The following is a 23,544-nucleotide window of genomic DNA, read 5'->3' on the forward strand; positions in this document are numbered from 1 at the left end:
TCCAGATATTTTAGATAACCAAGCTAGGAATCCAAGTTGGTGGTGGAATAGGTATACGCTTATCTCTCCAGGACCAAGCCTAAATTGAAACTAAATTATAGAACAATCAACCTGAATAATCAACTGAAGACTAGCTGAATAGAAGTCTTAAAACCAAGGATTTATAGGAGAAGCTACATAGAAACTGGTAGGAAGGGCAGAGATGCAAAAAAGGCTGGCCCTACACCTATGTGCTGCAGTTGAAAATCTGAAGGGATGTCTCAGCTGCAGAGATCCCTCCACTGAGGAGCAAGGGATCTCAACCCCACTCTGGCTTCCCCAGCCCAGATCATCAGAGCCTAAAAGAGGATCCCAGATAACATCTGGCTATGAAAGTCGACAAGGATTCCATCTGCCAGAAAGAGAGAAGGGTCTGCTAGAAACCAAGATGCCCTCTTAAAGAGCCAACACACAAAATCCTACTCACAGCCACTTTGGACTCTAGTGGAGGGAAAGTGGCTCAGAGCAAACTGGAGTCATACAGGGAGAGACTAGGTTGTGTGGCATTGGGCAGAGGGCTTAAGGAACAGCCACTAAGGTCCCTATGCTGAGTCCTCTCCCACACTGCCCAGAGATGCCACCTTTCCTGGGTTGAACACTCCCCTCTATATGGTATCAGCCTGAAAGAATGCACCAGCCCCACCCTCCCGATATCCCTTCCTGCCAAGCTTGCACCCTGCAGAGGAGTCTGCTGGCTGTGCAGACTTTCTTGGAGGGCTGTTGAGAAGGTCTCAGCTGACTTAGACTCAGGGGGTGTCAGACACACATAGGAGAGACTGTGATGTATGACTCTAGGGCAAGGATCATTACCCCACCCCCACTCCATAAGTCTAACTGGTACCACTTCCCTACAGGAGGTCCCGCTCTGCTGAGCTTCTACCTTGTGGAAGAGTCAGCTGGCTATAGCCAGCTGGGCCTAAGGTGAAGACTTGTTAGAAGGCTCTCAAGGAAATCTGGACAAACTCAGGAGATGAAAGGGACACACAGGGAGAGACTGAGTTGTGTTGCTCTAGACCAAGGGCCATTTTCCCCTCACATGCCCAACCAGTGCCACTGTGCCTGTGCCCTTCTACCACATGATCAAATCTTGGTTTCTTTTAGCCTGATGAACTCTGCTGGCCTCCCTGACACTCCCTGAGACCTCACCCCACCACAATCCAATCAAAAAAGGGCAGAAAACCTGAATAGACACCTCTCCAAGGAGGACATACAGATGGCCAATAGACAAATGAAAAGATGTTCAATGTCACTAATCATCAGAGAAATGCAAGTTAAAATCACAATGACATCACTTCATACCTGTCAGAATGGCTATCATCAAAAAACAAACAAGGATTGGTGAGAAAGTGGAGAAAAGGGAACCTTCATTCACTTTTGGAAGAATGCAGACTGGTGCAGTCACTATGGAAAACAGTATGGAGGTTCCTCAAAAAATTAAAAATGGAACTGCTTTATGACGGAGAGACTCCACTTCTGGGTATAAATCTAAAGGAAATCAACACACTAATTCAAAAGAATATATCCACCCCTATGTTCATTGCAGCATTATTTACAATAGCCAAGATATGGAAGCAACCCAGGTGCTCACCAATAGACCAGTGGATAAAAACATGGTCGTACATATATACAATCAAATATTAGGCAGCCATAAAAAAGAATGAAATCTTACCATCTGTGACAGCATGGATGGACCTAGAGTGTATTATGCTCAGTGAAATAAGTCAGAGAAAAACAAATACGATATAATGTCACATATATGTGGAATCTAAAGAATAAAAGAAACAAACAAACAAATTAACTCACAGATGCAGAGAACAGACTGATGGTTGTTGGGGGGGGTGGGGGCTGGGAGAAAAGGGGAAAGGGACTAAAAAGTAGCAATTTGTAGTTAAGAATAGTTCTAGGGATGTAAAGTACAGCATACGTAATAAAGTCAATAGTGTTGTAATACCTATGAATGGTGTCAAATGGGTACTTGAAATATCGAGCAGGCCACTTTGTAAAGCATTTGGTTGTCTAACCACTACGCTATACACCTGAAACTAATACAAAATAATATTGAATGTAAACTGTAATTGAAAAATAAAATTCTAAGAAGACATGACAACTAATATAAAACCAAGTTCATGGGTAAGAACTGATGGGAGAAAGTTGGGTTAGAGAGAGAAAGGGTTCCATGATGATTACACGCTATATACAGTCTAAATGTTTGTCTCTCCTTTTCCCAAATTTATATGTCGAATTCTAATCCCAAAGGTGATGGTAGTAGCAAGCAGGGACTTTGGGAGGTGATCAGGTTATGCAGATGGAGTCCTCATAATAAGACTAGTGCTGTTATAAAAGAGAACCCACAGACCTCCCTAGCCTCTTCCATTATGTGAGAGTACAAGGAGAAGTCTGGGACCCAGAATAGGGCCCTCAACCAACCATGCTGGTACCCTGACCTTGGAATTCCAGCCTCTAGAACTGTGAGCAAAAAGTTTTTGCTGTTTATAAACCACCCAGACTGTGGAATTTTGTTATAGCAGTCCAAACAAACTAAGATATAGCACATATAAAAACCTAGAAATAAAACAGTGTATTCAGAGAACTAAACACACACACACACACACACACACACACACAAATGTCAGCAAGCCTGAAATGTAGAGAATGGAGTAGGGAACGTTTAGATAAGGAAGGAGTATGAGCAGAGTCAGATCATGCAGGAACCTGAAAGCCATATTCAAAAGCTGGGTCTTTATTCTAAGAGTAAAGGAAAGCCACTGAGGAGTTTTGAGCATGCAAGTAACATAATCTGATAAATACTTTAAAAGATTATTCTGGTTTCAAGGGTAACAGATGTCAATAGGGCAAGAACATAAATTAGGAAGTTTTTCCAGGAAACCAAGTGATAGCTAAATAGCTAAGCTAAGGCAGTGAGAGTGTGGATGAACAAACATCAGATGGATTTGAAAAATATATAGGACTTTATGAAAAAGAATATCAAAGAACAGCTCAGGTAGCTGGTTTTGGCTCCTGAGATGATAGTGGAGCCAGTCTCTGGGAAAGGGGTACAGAAAGGGGGTCAGCCACTGGGGAGTCAGCTCAGTTTTAGAATGTTGTAAAGCAATGCTTTTTGTGTCCTAATTTCTACCATCAGCTCATCTGTCATTTCCATGCAGCTGTGGGGAATGGGTCTCTGTATTTTAAAAGTATCCTACCTCTGCTTTTCTGCCTCTCAAATTCCTCCAGATCTGGAGAAGTTCATTAAACTTGGCAAAGGTATAGCCCAGAAGTGCCCCAAGTTACTATTCTGTGGGGGCAATCTTCAATCAGTGGGTACTGGGAGCTGGTTGATAGTGCCCCAGCCTCCCTTCCTTTGGAGAAACAATTCTGTGTCACACAGACAGTGATTACCAGTCTATTCCCACAATGACTGCCAGCTCAGGAATGTATCTTTACTGGTTTCTCCTCCGTCTGTGTCTTGTTGTTCCTGCCCCATCTCTCCTGCTTCCTGGAATTGTCTTCCCAAGTAAACTTCATGTATCTAAGCCTTTGTCTTAGGCTCTACTTGAGGGAGGGAACTCCAAACTGAGAGAAGTTTCTGTAGGACTTCAAAGTAAAGATCCAAGTTAAACCTTCAGGAGAAGAGATTTAAGGTAGAAGCGTAAATTTGCATTTTCTTCCCAATGGAGGCCAACGACACAGATGTAGATGAAATCATCAAGTGAGAACAGAAAGGGGCCCACAAAGTAAACTTGAGGAACAGTGACTTCAGACACAGGCAGAAAAAGACACAAGAAGACTGGAGATATAGGAGAAGAACCAAGAGAATCTGCAGGCATGGGAGTCCAGGGAAGTTTACAAATATTTTAGTGTTTGGTAGCAGGGAGTGAGACTGTGAAGAAAGTTAATATAGGAAATTCTTTTAGGAAGTTTGGCTTTAAGGGGGAAGAGAAAGATGAGGAGATAACTGACTTGATGAAAGGGCTGTGTGTGTGTGTGTGTGTGTGTGTGTGTGTGTGTGTGTAAAATGAGAGAGGATTGAGCCTGTTAGGCTCATAAGAAGCTAGGCAGAAAAACAGGATGAAAGTAGGTATGAGTGAGTGAAGAACAATGAAGATAATGAGTTTCTTAAGAAGAAAGGAAAGGATGAATTCCAGGTAGATAGATTAGATTCAGTCTGAAGAAGGGACTTGTCTTCCATTCAAACAATAACATAGTTACTTGCCTATTTTCAAGGATGATATCAGTAGATTATTCCAAAGCATAACTGCCTACTTCTTTTGCATTAAATTGTCTTTATCTGATCAACTTTAATTGAATTTAACCATTGGTAATACCTGATAACAAGTATAATATACCCATCAACTAATTTACTTGATGCTGACATGATATTAAGATTGGGGTCCTTCAGATGTTACATGTGTATTTGCTTGATGGTCTGTGGAAAACATGTGTTTCTCAGGTAAGGGAGATAAAGGGAAGTATCATTAAATGTCAACCTAGCAATATGGCATTATGTTACCCCTTCTGCCTTTTTTAGGGGAAGTCAGCAAGTCATTTACTGCTTTGTGGTCTGTCTCTCATTTATAAACTGGGCCTAATATGATAGGTATTTATGATATCATTTGTTCTTGGATATTCACAAATTGAATTAAGTTAAACCTTTATTGTCTATAACATTATAAATGAGGAAAGTATTCCTGAAGACCCATTTTTTTACTATAAAACACCAAAACCAATCATGAAAAGGCAGATACAGGATTTTACAATGATCTAAGTTTATACAAAAAAAAAATCAATGTTTCAAATAATGATCTTGGAGGATTCTTCTTTATCAACTGGCTGAGGCTTCTTAAAATACCAGTGCAAAGAAGTTCTAACTAAAGGTATTTTATTTTTTTAATTCATACTGATAAATCTCCCTGACACAAGTAAATGCTTCAGTGCCCTAAGGACCTTCAAACTGTGATCAAAATTAGGGCCATCTGCCTAAAAACTATTGTTGCAGATCCAGTGCACAGAAATTTTTTTGAATGTTAAAATTTTCCCTATTACGGTGTTCTCTTCATTTCCTGCACCACCTGCATCTCCTCATCCTCCTCCCATCTCTGCTGCTGATTTTATCATCATTAACTACCATAGCACACAGTAGCCTTCATCTTCAGCAGACTTTGTGGGCAAATTATTTGATGATACCCTTAACAGTTAATGTTTTGTGAACTGTATTCTAAAAGTAATCCAACTAGTTTTGCTTGCAATAAAAACTCCTTTCTTTGATGCCTTGGGGTAGCTATTTTTCAATGTAAAAGGACAATGCTTTTGCGAAAGCACAGACTAATTCAGATGCATATGGATTTGTTTCATCTATACCTGCATCCACAAAATCAAACGTTTTTCTACTTTACTTCCAACACCAGTCAACATAAGGGCAGCTTCAGCTTTCCTGTCACCTATGATGAGAGTCCTAAGCAGTCACAATGACAAGATTTGGCCAATACTGAGGAAAGTCATATTTACAATAATATAAAGGTCATAAAAACAGTAGTTTAAAGTGAACCAATTGTGAGTCAGGAGCCATCTGTACCCTTCTATCCATGTTTATTGTGAGGATTAAGAGCATAAAGTGCTTTAAAAACTGCAAAACCTTATACAAATGGGAGGAATTATTGTAATCCAAACCTGTATAATATATACAAAAACACACAAACTAAATAGCACTAATGCATTGCTCAGTGCTGGTCTGTGTGGTTAGAATTTGAAGCATTTCTTTTTCCTAAAAATCATAGGCCTCTTCTTGCTGAGTTAAGAAGTATTTTACACTATGAAATACCAAATGAAAGCTCAAACAGCACTGTACCATTCAATTCTGAACCAATTTCCCACCTCAGTGACAGACTGTTAAATAAAAAAGTTTACCCCTCCTAAAAGCTTTTAAAGGATCAGCATACCTTTTATTTAAGTACAAAAGAAAGAAAATCCCAACTAACTTGTTATAAACAAAACAATTTGAAATTCTACAAAAAGTCAAGAGATCATTTTTCCACAGGACCCCCTATTAATGCCTTGTGTGATTTTTGGGAAGGCTTCAGGCAGTAGAGGCTTCTGGAATTCAATCTGGGTTTTGCTGTCCCACCTACTCCTGTTGTGCCAAAGTGCCAAACCAGAGCACATAAACAAAGCCTCAAGGCAAATGCCAAGCTATTTCTGTCTTAAATTTTCTAAGATTAGCATAAGATGAGGATATTGGCTACATTCATATGTATTAATTCAGTAATGTTTAATTTCCAGCCACACCTATGTTGTCTCCTTCTCTTGGCTGCTTGTGATTTGCTTCTACTATTTCTTACATCACTAGAACAACAGCTACAATAACAACCACAGGAATTTTCACTAGAAAAACATGATCAGTAGCCCTCATAATTCTCCATGAAAGCTAAAATAAGGAAAAATAGAAAAGAGCTTCATGAAATGTATTTCCCCTGAGCTCTACCATGATTTATTCACATGCTTATTTCCATTGTTAATTACTTGATAGTTTACAGGTCTTTTCAGTCTCTGCCAGACTGACCTGGAAGAAATGCACTTCCGGACATGACTTCAGTATGTTTCATAGTTTACATAGCTTATCTTTATGGTCGGGATTTCCCTTGATCTGCACAAAAACAACTGTTGGAGAGGTAGGTATTATTGTGGATGAAGAAAGTGAATCTCAGAGACTTCAACTGACATAGGAGGAAAGTAGTGACACTTAAGGCCAGACTCTCCCTCTTCACCACCTATGTTTCCTTAGGTAGATGAATACAAGATAATAGTACATAAAGAATGATAATATGAGAAATGTTCAACCACAGAGAATACATAGAGATAAGAGAGAGAATTAAACAAACACATTAAAAATACAATATTGATTTTTATACACACATACCACTGTTTATAATTTTTTAAATTATAATCTACTTTCCTTCTAACAGAGCTCATGTTAATACATAAATTGAAAAAATAAACAAAAACAATTTAATTCATGTGTGTTTCTATTGACATATGTGTTATTAACACAGGAGGTGCTCATAGGCTATCTTCTCACACATAATAATTATTATTTACTGATGGCAAAGCTCTGTGGATGTGACTAAAGTGTCAGTGACATAAAGAAAAGCCTGTTTAAATGATCTGCAAAGCAGGGGCACAGCTGTAACTATGCCCTGGCAGAGTCTGTCAAGTAAATAGCATGATCTTTGCAAACACAGTGGTATTATTTTCTTCCTGGCATTTGTAATTTGTTAAAACTCTCAGTGTGCATGCCTATCCTCCTAATAACAGTGGCAAATGGCCAATCTCTGTACTTATCTCTTGCACACACATCACACTATGTATATTTGAACAAGTTTCTATATTTGAAGGAGTCATATACGTATATTCAAGAAATATACGTATATTGCACCAAGCTGTAAATTTTGAATAGTATTCTGTGACTGGTATGAGATAACTTACAAATCAGTGATATAACATTCAAAAATGCCAAATAAAACAATTTCACTTGAGATCCTATAAAAGTAGCCCAAAAGCAACTGCTGGATCTCCTTAGAAAAACAAACAAGCAAACAAACAAACAAACAAACAAACACCATGATGCTTCAAAACTGCTATTTGGTTTTGTAAGGCATACTACATCTGATATTTACAGACTGCATTATTGCCAGAGCCCCAAGAACGTCTGACTGGGATCCCAGCCATTGTCTACAAACTTATTTGTACCTTGGTAGATATGTGAATATCCAATAGCTTTCTAATTTAGAAATGATGGGTGGATTTTTAGTAACTTTTATTTTATTCATAATTTAAAGATTAGATACTAAAACAGGAGCAACCTAACATCACTGCCAACAAAATTCATCTTTAATATAAATCCCTTTAGGCATGACTTTTCTCCCCATATAATTATACGATCTCAGGATTTGACAAAATACGGGAGCCAAATATACAATTCAGTGCATGATTAAGAGTTGGACCCCTGGAAACAGACTGCCTGGGCCTGAGCTCAGGCTTTCATAATTACCATCTATGTGGCACCAGGCAAGCCTTTGGACTCCCTAAACTTCCATTTCATTTGTTATGGAGGGGGATACAATAGACCATCCCTCATTGGGTTGCCCTAATTATATGAAATAGCACCTGGCTCAGTACTTGCACACAGTAGGTGCTCAAGAAATGTGAGTTTTTTAGTTTTTAAAACATTATAGAACCAGCATTCCACCACATGCTCACTCAGCATTTGGTTGAAAACATCCACTGACAAAAAACTTTCCACCTCCTAGGGTATCCGTCTCACATTCTGAATCACTGTCTTTTTTTTTTTAAGAGTTTATACTTAATTTCTAATTTATTGTTTATTGATGGCATGTTTGGCTTTGTCAGAGAGCTTTTTAATATATTTTATTGATTATGCTATTACAGTTGCCCCATTTCCCCCCTTCACTCCCCTCCACCCTGTACACCCTCTCCCACCCACATTTCCCCCTTTAGTTCATGTCCATGTGTCATAAGTTCTTTAGCTTCTACATTTCTCATACTATTCTTACCCTCCCCCTGTCTATTTTCTACCTACAATCTATGCTACTTATTCTCTGTACCTTTTCCCCCCTCTCTCCTCATCCTACTACCCTTTGCTAACCCTCCATGTGATCTCCATTTCTGTGGTTCTGTTCCTGTTCTAGTTGTTTGTTTAGTTTCTTTTGGTTTTCCTTTAGGTGTGGTTGTTAATAATTGTGAGTTTGCTGTCCTTTTACTATACATGTTTTTTTTTAGTCTTCTTTTCTTAGATAAGTTCCTTTAACATTTCATAAAATAAGGGCTTGGTGAGGATGAACTTCTTTTATTTGACCTTATCTGAGAAGCACTTTATCTGCCCTTCCATTCCAAATGAAAGCTTTGCTGGATAGAGTACTCTGGGATATAGGTCCTTATCTTTCATGACTTGGAATACTTCTTTCCAGCCCCTTCTTGCCTGTAAGATCTCTTATGAGAAATCAGCTGACAGCCTGATGGGAACTCCTTTGTAGGTGACTGTCCCCTTATCTCTTGCTGCTTCTAGGATTCTTTCCTTCATTTTTACCTTGGCTAATGTAATTATGATGTGCCTTGGTGTGTTTCTTCTTGGGTCCAACATGTTTGGGACTCTCTGAGCTTCCTGGACTTCCTGGAAGTCTACTTCCTTTGCCAGATTGGGGAAGTTCTCCTTTATTATTTGTTCAAATACATTTTCAATCTGTTGCTCTTCCTCTTCTCCTTCTGGTACCCCTATAATTCGGATGTTGAAACGTTTAAAGATGTCCTGGAGGTTCCTAAGCCTCTCCTCATTTTTTTGAATTCTTGTTTCTTCATTCTTTCCTATTTGGTTGTTTCTTTCTTCCTTCTTGTCCACTCTATTGTTTTGAGTCCCAGTTTCCTTCCCATCACTATTGGTTCCCTGTGTATTTTCCTTCATTTCTTTTATGGTAACCTGCATTTGTTCATCTAATTTGCGACCCAAATTCAACCAATTCTGTGAGCTTCCTGATCACCAACCAGTGTTTTGAACTGTGCATCTGATAGGTTAGCTATCTCTTGATCACTCAAAAGGATGAGTTCTGGGGCACTGAGTTGTTCTTCTGTTTGAGCCATCTCTCTCTCTCTCTTTTTTTTTTTTTTGGTCTGGTCACTCCTGTTACTAGTGAGGGGCTGAGCCTTAGGTGTTCACCAGGGCTGGGCACCCCAGTTGCTAGATTGTGATGTTGTATGTGAGGGCAGAGTTGAGAGGGAACAATGGCAGTAGCTCCATTCTCCGTGGGACTTCAGTCCCTTCCCTGCATCCTTGGTTGCGTGCTCTGCCCTGCTCCACAGTCACCGCCTCACTGGGTCTGCCAGCTGCCTCTTGAGTACTCAGGGTCCACCCACTGCGATCTTGCACACCCCAGATGCCTTACATGCTCCTGGTTGCCTTGTGTGCCCAGTTCTCCCTGTTCTCCGAGCTGCGACCTGAGCCCGGCTGCTCGTCTCCGTCCCTCCTACTGGTCTGGATGAATGGGTCTACTTCAACTTCTTGGCTGTCCGACTTCCATTCAGATAAATTTTCTATCAGTTCTGGGTGTTATTCTGCCTCTAAATTGTTGTTGTTCCAATCTTGGTTGTGCGTGGAAGTATGGTGCGTCCACCTATGCCTCCATCTTGGCCGGAAGTCTGAATCACTGTCTTAAGAGTTCTGTCAGAGCTTAAATCTTTCTTCCTCTTCCCTCTTAGTGACCTTGATTATGTTTTCTTGGGCCTTTTAGGGGAAAAAAGTGCTTAATCTCTGTTCTGCATAACAATTTTTCCTTTCAATAGCTTAAGACAAGCTAATTTGGGTCATTTTTTCCTCCTGTGGGTCTATTCTGCAGGTGAAATAGTCCCAAAGCTTCTCCTCAAGTGCCATGTTTTCAAAGACCCCTCCTCATCAACACCATGATTATTCCTCTATAAACCTCTTTGGGTTTATGTTCATACAACAGTCTTAAAATGTAAAAACACAGCTAATAAAATAGCCTAGGTGAGGACTAAGAAGTTAAAAGCATATAAAATTCTGATTCTGAATAATGACAGTTTTAGTTTTTTGTTTCTGATTCTTATACCATTTACTTTTCTTGCCTAGTTCAGTGCTAAATAAAATTGTGGGGGGTGGGGAGTAGTAGGTATCCATGTCTTTTTGATTTTAAAAGAATGCTTGTACCAGCAAGCTTTACTATGTCAAGCAAATTTTGGTGGAACTTGTGCTAAGCATGTTGGAAATGGAGGTGTGGTTATAGAAAGTATAGTGTTTTTCTGATAAATATATAATGCCTGTTATTTTTGTATCAGACAACCTCAAAGAAAAATGAACTGTTGAAGTTGTACTTTTTAATAGCATATTTCACTCGAAAAAATTGTCTGCCTTAGCTTGCAATGAGAATGCATTTTTAATTACACAAATACTCCAACAATTGTTGAAATATTAGCCAATAAAATAATCTCAGTCACATCTAAATCTAACATAGTCTAAAGTTTGAATCCTTTGACAATGTTGTAGGACTATAGTTTTCCTGGTTCTAGACTCTAAGCTTTATTAGTGAAGCCCAAGGTTCTAATAGGTTTTTGGCAGTCTAAGCACACTGATGCTGGCAACCTCAAAGATCTGCATCCAGAGGTTATGTAACTCAGCAGTCCCTAACCTTTTTGGCACCAGGGACTGGTTTCATGGAAGACAATTTTTCCCCTGGGAGGTGGAAGGGGCCAAGACAGGAGTCAGAGCTCACGCGTTAGTGCAAGTGAAGCTCCGCTGGCTCACCCGCCGCTCACCTGCTGCTGTGTGCCCTGGTTCCCAACAGCCCATGGACTGGTACTGGCCTTCGGCCTCAGGGCTGGGGACCACTGAATTGTAATTGGCATTCTGGACCCAAGAGTTTGCCTTCAGTGTATTCATATTAAATACTATATGACAGAACATATAGGTAAATAGTTACATGTAAGTTTTGAGGATATTTTTCTAAGTAGGAAATGAAAGGCAAAAACAATAAAGTAATTGATGGGTTCAATTTCTTAAAAATGAAAATCTTCAGTTTCAAAAAATTCATGTTCATAAACAAGAGACAAATGACAAACGTGGAAAAATATTTACAATATGTATTTCAAAAAAGGGCTAATATGTTTAATATATAAAAGCTTTTTAAGAAACACTAAGGTACACACTTCAGTTAAAAAATGAACCAAAGGAGTTCCCACCAAGATGGTAGAGTCGGTAAATGCTATTCTTGCCTCCTCCCATGACAAAATCAAAATTACAACTAAACTACAGAACAACCATAATTTCAAACCGCCAGAAGTCTAGCTGAACTCCTATAACTAAGGGTATACAGACGAAGCCACATGGAGACTGATAGGAGAGATGGAGATACAACAGTTTTGTCCCACACCCATATGGGGTGTTTAATAATTGTGAGGGATCTCTCCACTGTGGTGGTCTTTCTTCAAAAGCAAAGGGTCCTAGCCCCACACCAGGCCCCTAAGTCCAGGCTTCAAGAGCCAGGAAGAGAAGTTTCCATAACTTCTTGCTGTGAAAATCAGTAGAGATTATGGACGAATGAGATGGAGGGCTGCTGGAGTTCTAGGTATTCCCCTTAAAGGGCCCCCACACAGACTTATTCACTGATGGACTCATTCCTTCAAAGCTCCAGGTCTGGGGCAGCAGTTTGAAAGATTCCAGGGACATACAAGAAAAAACTGAACTGTATGACTTCATGGTATGCCTAGAGACCACTTCTACTCAGACAAAAGTATTGGCAGAGGTCACTGTCCCTTTACTGAGCCCTCCCCCTGCAGGCACAGGCAGGTGTCATATCTGAGTCTCCATCAACTTGGCTAACACCATTTGCCTCACTCTGGTGATTCACTGAGACCCTGCCCTACACAATATTCAGGCACACCCAGGGCTCTGCCAGGGGATTTTCTACACAAACAGCCTATCTTAGCTCATGCTTCAGATTTTCCTAAATCTCTCAAAGGTTCATAAACTCTAAACAAGCAACATCTGACCTTAGAGTGCCCAGTACCAATAACTAAGCAGCCCCAGGCCCAGCACTAGAAAGAGCCAGCAGTTCATAGCTTAGCCTCTCCCAAGCATCTCCTAGCACAAGTGGGAGATTACTTTGGACCCTGGAGTTACGCTGCCTGAGTTTGGATCCTGTCTCCACTACTTAGTAGTTGACCAGGAATAAGATGACTTCTGTGCCTCAGTTTCCTCAACTATAAGTGGGGTTGGTGACTAGTATAGTCATTCTCATACCAAGTAGCCATGGGAAGGGCACAGGCAGCAGTTGACTTTGGCCTACACCTCCCAAGGCCCCAAAATCAACACACCTGCGGCTAACTTCCTACCACACCAGAGCACCACCTAACAACATCCACAAGTAACACATTGAAAGGGCATACTAAGCAGGTGCTAGAGCCCCACTAAAGCAAATTCTGCTCTATAGGGTAAGCCCCTACATAACAACTCCTCCATTGTAGCCACAGACAATCCTCACAACCCATCAGTCTGAGGGTCAATCCACCCCAAGGACATGCATGCCAACAGTAGTCAAAGCTCAACTACAACAGGAGAGCATATACAACCCACACAAGGGACACACCTGGAATACCTGTCTTAGGTGACTAGGAAGACTGTGCTTTTGGGCCTCACAGAACACCAACTACATAAGGCTACTCTACAAAGACTAAGAGATGTAGCAGTTCTACCTAATACATAGAAACAAACAGAGGGAAGCAGCCAAAATGAGGATATAAACAAACACGTCCCAAGTGAAAGAACAGAACAAAATTCCAGGAAAAAAAAAAAAAACTGAGACAAGCAATCTACCCGATACAGAGTTCAAAACACTGGTTATAAGGATGCTCAATGATCTTAGTGAGAACTTCAATAAAAAGATAAGAAACATGAAAAAGAACTAGTCAGAAATGAAAAATACAATAACTAAAATGAAGAATATGTTAGAATCAACAATAGAGTAGATAAAGCAGAAGATCAAATCAGTGATTCAGAAGATAAGGAAGCAGAAAACACCCCATCAGAACAGCAAAGCAAAAAAATGCAAAAACATGAAGATAGTTTACGGGGCCTCTGGGACAATATCAAGCTTACCAATATTTGCGTCATAGGCATACTAGGAGAAGAAAGAGAGCAAAGGATTGAGAACCTATTTGAAGAAATAATGACTGAAAATTCCCTCTCCTGGTGAAGAAAATAGACATAACAAGCTCAGGATTCTCAGAGAATTCCAAACAAGATGAATTCAAAGTGGCCCACACCAAGATACATCATAATTAAAAAACCAAAGGTAAAAAACAAAGAGAATCTTAAAAGCAGCCAGAAGTTCTGGCTAAGATGGAGGCATACGTGGAAACCCTTCACTTCCTTGCACAACCAAAAGGAGGATAACAAACAATCTAAAATCAATAAACAACCAATAGCACCAGAAAATCAAACTGCATGAAACTTCAACAACCAAGAAATTAAAGAAAAAATCAACCAGAACAACCAGACCGGTAAGGCAGATCACAAGGACCGACTCAGAAAAACCGAGGTGAGGCGGCTGAAGGGTGGGACTGACTGCTGAGCTTGGGGATCTGTGAGGGAGGGAATGACTTAAGGGAAAAACTGAGACTCACAGCTGACTGTGGGCTAAGGCTGGGGTTGCTGCAGTGGGAGATACTTCCAGTCTGACACAGGGGTCTGTTGGAATATGTGCTAGAGAGGAGAAGGTGAGCTGCATTGTTCCCTCTCTGGCTCCTCCCACATAGGCAGTGGGGCAACACAGCAAAGACGGTTGCCCTGCCCTGGTGCTACCTAAGGCCCTGCCCCTTACAACTTATCAGCTGCACCAAGACAAAGAAATGTGGCCCAAATTAAAGAACACAGCAAAACCTCAGAACTAAGTGATGAGGAGATTGCCAGCCTATGTGATGGAGAATTTAAAGCCCTGGTAATCAAAATGCTCACAGAACTGATTAAGCTTGGTCAAAAAAATGAAAGAATGAATGAAAGATACCCAAAATGAAATAAAACAAAATATTCAGGGAACCAACAGTGACAAAAAGGAAACCAGGATTCAAAGCAATGATTTGGAACAAAAAGAAGAAATAAATATCCAACAGGATCAGAACAAAGAAACAAGAATCCAAAAAAATGAAGAGAGGTTGAGGATTCTCTGGGACAACCTGAAATGTTCCGATATCTGAATTATAGGGGTGCCAGAAGGAGAAGAACAGCAGCAAGAAACTGAAAACATTTAAACAAATAATGAATGAAAACTTCCCCAATCTGGCAAAGGAATAGACTTCCAGGAAGTCCAGGAAGCCTAGAGAGTCCCAAAGAAGTTGGACCCAAAGAGGAACACACCAAGGCACATCATCATTAAGTTACCCAAGATTAAAGACAAAGAGAAAATCCTAAAAGCAGCAAGAGAAAAGTAGACACTTACCTACAAAGGAGTTCTCATAAGGCTATCAGCTGATTCCTCAAAAGAAACTTTACAGGCAAGAAGGGGCTGGAGAGAAGTATTTGAAGTCATGAAAGGCAAGTACCTACATCCAAGATTGCTCTACCCAGCAAAGCTTTCATTTAGAATGGAAGGGCAGATAAAGTATTTCCCAGGTAAGGTCAAGTTAAAGAAGTTCATCATCACCAAACCCTTATTTTATGAAATGTTAAAGGGACTTATCTAAGAAAAAGAAGATAAAAAATATGAACAATAAAATGACAACAAACTCACAACTATTAACAAATGAACCTAAAAGAAAACAATGAAAACAAAAACTAAGCAAACAACCAGAACAGGAACAGAATCAGAGAAACGGACATCACACAGAGGGAGTTCAGTGGGGAAGGGGAAGGGAGGAATAGGGGGGAAAGGTATAGGGAAGAAGAAGCATAATTAGTAGGTATAAAATAGATGGGAAGAGATAAAAATGGTATCTGAAACAGGACTCAAAGAATTATATGTACAACCCATGGACATGAACTAAGTGCTGGGGGGATGCTGGAAGGTTATGGGGGCAGGGTGCTGGGGGATAAAGGGAGGAAAATGGGAAAACTGTAATAGCATAATCAATAAAAATACTTTAAAAATTAAAAGTAAGTAAAAATAAATATATAAAATCCTTAAAAACAAAAGCAGCAAGAGAAAAACAATAATTACCTACAAAGGACCTCCCATAAGACTCCCAGCTGATTCCTCAACAGAAACATTTAAGGCCAAAAGGGACTGGCATAAAATATTCAAAGTGACTAAAAGAAAAGACCTACAACCAAGATTACTCAGCAAAACTATTATTTAGAATTGAAGGACAATTAAAGAGCTTCCCAGACCAAAGAAAGCTAAAGGAGCTCATTACCACCAAGCCAGCATTACAAGAAATATTAAAGGGACTTCTTTAAGAAGAAAAAAATTAAAAATATGAATAATGAAAAGGAAATAATTATATACCTATCAATAATTACTTTAAACACAAGTGGGTTAAATGTTTCAGTCAAAAGATATAGGTTGCCTGAATGGATAAGAAAACAGACCATACATAAGAAATGTACTTCATATTGAAAGATACACACAGACTGAAAGTAAAGGAATACAAGAAGATATTTCATGAAAACAGAAACAAACAAAAATCTGGAGTAGCAGTACTTATACCACACAAAATAGAATTTAAAACAAGGGCTATAACAAGGGACAAAGAAGGACCCAGCAATTCCACTTCTGAGTATTTATCCAAAGAAACCCAAAACACTAATTTAAAAAGATATATACACCCCCATGTTCATTGCAGCGTTATTTACAATCACCAAGATATGGAAACAACCTAAGTGTCCATTCATGGATGAGTGGATAAAAAAGAATTGGTGCATATATACAATGAAATATGGCTTAGCCATAAAAAAGAGTGAAATCTTAACAGCTACAACATGTAAGGCATTGTGCTGAGTGAAGTAAGTCAGACAGAGAGGGACAAATGCCAGATGATTTCATTTATATATGGAATCTAAAAAAAATATAAACAAACAAGTGGGACAGAAGCAGATTCATGGGTACAGAGAACAATTTGATATTTGTTGAATGGAAGAGGGTCGGGGAAGGGTGATAAAGGGGACAGGATTAAGGAGTACAAATTGGTAATTACAGAATAGTCATGGGAATGTAAAGTACAGCATAGGAAAGATAGTCAATAATATGATAATAACTATGTATGGTGTCAGATGGGTGCTGGATTTGTCAGGATGATCACTTCATAAGACATATAAAATGTCTGATCACTATGTTGTACACCTGACATTCATATAGTATTGCATGGCAACTGTAATTGAAAAATAATTTATTTTCAAAAATAAACAAAAGACATAAACATAGATGCTCCAAAACAAGAAATGCAAATGGTCAATATATGTATTTAAAAAATTCAACTTTACTAATATTCAAAGAAAAGTAAAATGAGGCAAAACTCTAATTTTTACCTATAAAATTGGCAGGAATTTTGAGAATCATAATATCCAACGGAGAAACAACAAGAAAATGTACAAGATTCTCATACATTGCTAGGAGTTTATCAGAAAGAAGTTACTATAAGTTTTTCAATAGTAATGCCATAAGAATATCTACGGTAATCTTAAAGATAAAAAATGGGCAATGGTGGAAGCATTCTAATTGCCTAAGTATAATATATTGGTTAAATAAATAATGGTATGGTTATGCAACTGAGAGAATAATATTTAAGTATTTGTAAAAACACTTATGATTTTTAAGCAAAAATGTTTATATAATAGTATTTATAGTATTATGCTGAGAAGTTATTGGTTAAATAAATTATGGTCTATTAACACAATATTACATAATAATATTTAATGATTTGGAAATGATTATGATTTCTAAGTGATAAAATATTTTTTAAAATACTATGATTACCCTAGATATAATTTTCACAATATATACAAACAACGATCATATATTATTTTTGTAATGTTTTTTAATATTCTTGTTAGACTCAGCCATTTTTCCAGCTTGTAGCATCTTGCTAACTGATGTTTTTCCTTGGTGAATTTGATAAGCATGTCTCCAACAAAGGTGGTTAAAATGATGAATAGAATAAGGTCAAAGGGAAATGTCATATTAAAAACAAAGGCATTGAGCATCTTTTTCATGAATGTCTACAGCCATCTGTATGTCCTCTTTGAAAAAGTGTCATTCAGGTTCTTGCCTATTTTTTAATTGGATTGTTGTTGCTTTTATTTCATGTTGAGTTTTATAAGTTCTTTATAAATTTTGGATATTAACCCCTTATCAGATGGATCAGGAAATATGTTCTCTTATTCATTGGGCTGTCTTCCCATTTTGATGATGGTTTCCTTTGCTATGCAAAAACTTTTTAGTTTGATATAGTCCCATTTGCTTATTTTTTGTCTTTTGTTTCCCTTGCCTGAGGAGATATATTAGATAAAATATTACTATAAGCAATATCCAAGATTTTACTGCCTTGTTTTCTTCTAGGATTTTTATGGTTTTGAGTCTAACACTTAAGTCTTTAATCCATTTTGAATTTATTCTTGTGTGTGGCAAAAGAAGGTGGTCTAAGTTCATTTTTATGCATGTATCTGTCCAATTTTCTCAACACCATTTATTGAATAAATTATTTTTAGACCATTGTAAGTTTTTGTCTCCTCTATCTCCTCAAATGTAAATTGACTATGAAGGTATGGGTTTATTTCTTGGCTCTCTATGCTGTTCCATTGATCTGTATGTCTGTTTTTATGCTAGTATCATGCTGTTTTGATTACTATGGCCTTACAGTATACAACTTGATATTAGGTAGTAAGAGGACATACAGATGGCTGAAAGACATATGAAGATCCTCAATGTCACTAATCATCAGAGAAATGTAAATGAAAACCACAATGAAATAGCATCATCTCATACCTGTCAGAATGGCTATCATCAATAATTCAACAAACAAGTGCTGATGAGAATGTGGAAAAAGGGGAACATTTCTGCATTGTCGGTGGAAATACAGACTGGTACAGCCACTGTGGAAAGCAATATGGAGATACCTCAAAAAATTAAAAAAGGATCTGCCTTATAACCCAGCAATTCCACTTCTAGGAATTTATCCATCATTAGATGAGTGGATAAAACAGCTATGGTAAATGTATACAATGGAATATTACTTGGTCATAAAAAGGAAAAAATATTACCCTTTGTGACAGCATGGATGGACCTGGAGAACATTAAGCTAAGTGAAATAAGCCAGTCGGAGAAAAACAAGTACCATATGATTTCACTCATATGTGGAATATAATGAACAAACTGAACTAACAAGCAAACTAGAGACAGACTCATAGAGGGCAGGCTGACAGCTCTGGCAGAGGGTGGAGGGATCGAGCAAAAGAGAAAAAGAATTCATGGACATAGAAAACATTGCGGTGATTGAGGCAGGGAAGGGAGTGGGTGGAAGTGGAAGAGGGTATAGGGAGGATAAATGGTAATAGAAAAAATACAATGAAAAATAAACAATAAAAGCAAACACAAAAGCAAAAATAACAAAAACAACCTACCTCTAGGCTGAAGCAATTTATTAATTAATATCCTATGGGTATACTCAATAAGTTTATAATTCATTGATTATACTCACATTTAGTGAAAATTTCTCAATCTTGTCCATAAGGTATGACAGTGAGGATGGGTAAAGGGAAAGATTAGGATATCCTAAGGAACATTATACTTCACAGAAAGCTAACCTCTCTATTCACCCTTTCCTTCTGCTTCAAGGAGTAGGGATGGAGTGGTTTGGGGAATGTTTAGTGGTAGTGCTGTTTCTCTGTATAGTAGTCCCCCTTTACCCATGGGGAATATGTTTTAAGAACCTCCATGGACACCTCAAAATGCAGACAGTACCAAACTTTATGTATACTATGCTTTTTCACATACATATGAACCTATGATAAAGTTTAATTTATATATTAGGCACAATAAAAGATTAACAACAATAAATAATAATAAGGTAGAACATTATAACAATATACTGTAATAAAAGTTATGTGAATGTGGTTTCTCTCCCAAATATCTTATTGCATTATACTTACGCTTCTTATAAGGACATAAGATGATACAATGTCTATGTGATGAGATGGAGTGAAGTGAGTGACATAGGCATTGTGATGTAACTTTAGGCTACTATTGACATTCTGATGATCCATCCGAAGGAGGATCATCTGCTTTGGTTAACCTGGATCATCAAGCCATGATGGTGTCCATAGTTGGATGTGCAAGTACTATTTTTGGACCAAGGTTGACCTGAGTAACTGAACCTGCAGAAAGTGGAACCATGGATAAAGGCGGGGTGGGGTGGGAGGTGCAGTGGGAACTACTGTATTGATACTTCATAGTATGTGGGCCTAACTATAGGTGGTTCTAGAACTTATGTAAACTCACCACCTTTTGTGCACAGCTTTGTAGCTTAGCCAGGGTCCAGGACATACCAGTTGACCTCCAGTTACACTTGTTTCCAACCACCTGAAACTTGTGTTAATCTTCACAGTGTGTGTTGGGAAAAAAAAAGAAAAGAACAATTTTGTATTAACAAAAAATACAGTGGGAAAGGGAATGGGATGCAGGAATCACTGCAATGATTTTCTATTTTTCAAAGCATATTTACCTTCAAGAAAATTTAGAGAGTTGTATTATTCATCTACTTAAATATAATAATTCAAGTTTACTTGAACTCTTTACCTATGTGTATACCTTTCATTTTAATACCAAATTGTCCATCTACAATATTTCTACTCTAATAGCTTTGATGTAATTGGGGTCAAACAATACAACTAAGCAATCTACAATATACTATTGAAGATAATGTATACTGTTTGTTAAAAGCACAGAACCACAATCCAAAACAAATAAGAGGGTATAATGTATTAATATTTGGGGGCAGGAAAATATTTTTTATAGTCAATAAAAGAAAGATTACCTGGCTGGCATAGCTCAGTGGATTGAGCGTGGGCTGTGAACCAAAGTGTCGCAGGTTCCATTCCCAGTCAGGGTACATGCCTGGGTTGCAGGCCATGACCCCCAGCAACCGCACATTGATGATTCTCTCTCTCTCTCTTTCTCCCTCCCTTCCCTCTCTAAAAATAAATAAATAAATAAATAAAGATTAATTTCCTTCCAGGAAGGAGAACAGAATTTATATTTTTACAAAGAATAACTTTACAGGGTTATTTACTAATCTTGCTGTGAATGATTCCCATGAGTTTAAGAACAGAGACTCTATCCTTCTCTCTTTACATTTGGAGCAATAGGTCTAGAAGATGGGAATCCCAAATTGTACTAGGCTGTTGATTCCATAAAAGTGGATTCCCTTCTCCATCCTTCAGTATTTAACCAATGTAATTGCTGCCTACAAGTATTGTAAGCATCAACTAACAATATTTGGAATGTTTTTTGTAGCCTTTGGATCAGTAATGATAGGATTCTTTCCAAACCACAATTTTTTCCTTCTGAAACTCTAATCTATTTTTAATATTCCTTCTGAACTATGACAGGCATGCTTATTATAGGAAACCTGAACAATAAAATTAAAAGGAAAAATACCCATAATTTTGTCAATTTTTTCCTCCTGGATTTTGATGAAATAATTACAATTTTCACTTCTTTTTTCAATGCTAGGAAAATATCTTTAAAAGAATTCACTCAGGCTTTTGATAAATTTGGTTAACATGGCTAATCACATTCTCTGTCTTTACTGGAAAAGCAATAGAGGTATTGCCTCACAGTTACAGTTGAATTCAGAAAATTAAATGCTGGCATGATTTCACTTCCTCTGTAAGTGTTTCTTCTTCACAAACATCATTTTAATAGATGTGTCAATGATAGCTATCACTTATAAAAAGCCTCATTTAATGACATAAATTTCACATCAACCATAACAGTAAGTTATCATTCTCACTTTACAAAACAAAGGCCTGTAATCAATCTCCCAGCTCTTAGAGGTGGTGAAGTGAGAATGTTAGGGGATTTGAACCCTGCTCTCTCTGCTTCTAAGGTCATCCTTTCCACTATAGCCCAACATCTCAACACGAATATCAAATCTGCTTAATTAGGCCCTGTGGTTGAGCACATCAAATGCTCCCTCCACCATTTATTTATTTTTTAAAACTAGTATCAATAATGTTGGAAGTAATATCTTGATGTATAAACCTTTAGTTTTATGATTATTTTCCCAAAGAAAGAGCTTTAAAGTTTGGATTATTACATTAGAAGTGGGATTTTTTTTAGGTAATTTGTACATATTGCCAATTGCTTTCCTCAATGAGATTGTTCAAATTATAAATCAGTCAGTGGAGCATGAGGCTTCCTGATTCATTGGGCCTTTTATAACAATCTTGGTTATTTTAATAGACAAAAATGGATTTTTTGCTAAGTTTAAAAATTTTTTTGATTGCTATAATTCACTGTGTTTTAATATATCAATTCTTCATTCTATAGAGTGAACCTTGTGTCAGGGCTAGCTAAGTCGCTGTACCAGATAAGGGAAGATACAGGAGTGGTCTTTAGACCTTTCATCCCCTTTATTCATTCAATCCAGTTCCCACTCTAGGTCAAGCACTGTGCTAGTATTCAGGATATAAAGTTGAAAGCCCATCCCTGACCTCAAAGAGCTTGTGAACTAGGAAGAAAACAGACACAAATAAACAATTATAGCACAGCATGACTAGCACTGTGACCAAGTAACACAGAGGAAGATGCTTTGAGAAACACAGAAGAGGCCACTTAAGCCATCTTCAGGGAGGTCCTGGAAGGCTTTTTGGAGATACTGAGGCTTGAGCTCCATCTTAAAGAGAAATAGAAATTAGATTTTCCCTAACATCTCCAACCAGAATTAACAGCTTCCTCATCCATGTGTGTATTTCTTTATTAATGTGTATTGTACTTACTTGTTTCCATGTCTCTTACTCTCTCATTGGGCTCAGATTCTTGATGGGGAGGACTATATTCCTAATTAGCCTATTACAATGTCAGAAAAAGTGGGAATAAAATAAACATTAGTTGAATTATTTTGAAATCCTAGCCTTGTTGCTATTTTCTCCCATAATTTCCTTTTGATTTATATAAATATGTGTTTTTTTCTTTTGGTTGTAAAAATATTGTTCACCACACACAAATCAGAATGGATGGAAAGTTGGAAACAGGAAGTGTTGGTGAAAGATTTGGAACAACAGCAATGTTCATACATTGCTGGATCTGAAACAACAGCAATGCTCACACATTTCTGGAAGCAGTAGAAATCGGTACAACCATTTTGGAAAATGGTTGGATCATATCTCATAAGCCAGCAAGTCCCTTCTTAGGAATAAACTCAATACAAGTGCATGCAAGTGTTTACCAAGAGGCATATTTTTACCAAAAGTGGTACTATTCATAATAGCTCCAAATTAGAAAATACAGATGATCATCAACAGTGGAATTGGATAAACTTATTGTGTTATGGTCAAAAACAGCAAGGAAAAAGACTCTACACTCAACAGTATGAAGGAATTTCATAAAAATAATTTTCATTATTTAAGAGCTAGATGTTTTTTGAAAAGCACTTATTGTATATTTACTTTTATATATATCATAAAAATAGGCAAAACTATGCTATTAGAGGTCAGGAAAAGTCAGTTAGAAGTGAGGTTCTGTGACTTAGAAAATAGGAAGCCAGAGCTTCTGGATGTGCTCTGGTAAGGCTCCATTTCTTGATCTGGGTGCTGGTTAAACACGTAAATTGTGTGCCCTTTTCTGTGTGTACCATTGACCATTGAAAAACATTAGGGGTACTGACCTGCCACAGTGTAACTTCTCAGCCCTTCTCATACATGGATTCCCAACCATGGACTGAAAGTGCATTATACTTGTTATTTTTTTTAATAATACATCTTATTTCAGAAGAAGCCGA

The sequence above is a fragment of the Phyllostomus hastatus genome, unplaced genomic scaffold (assembly GCF_019186645.2).
Source record: "Phyllostomus hastatus isolate PE091 unplaced genomic scaffold, TTU_PhHast_1.1 phas_scaffold_78, whole genome shotgun sequence".
In the NCBI taxonomy this organism is placed as follows: Eukaryota; Metazoa; Chordata; class Mammalia; order Chiroptera; family Phyllostomidae; genus Phyllostomus; species Phyllostomus hastatus.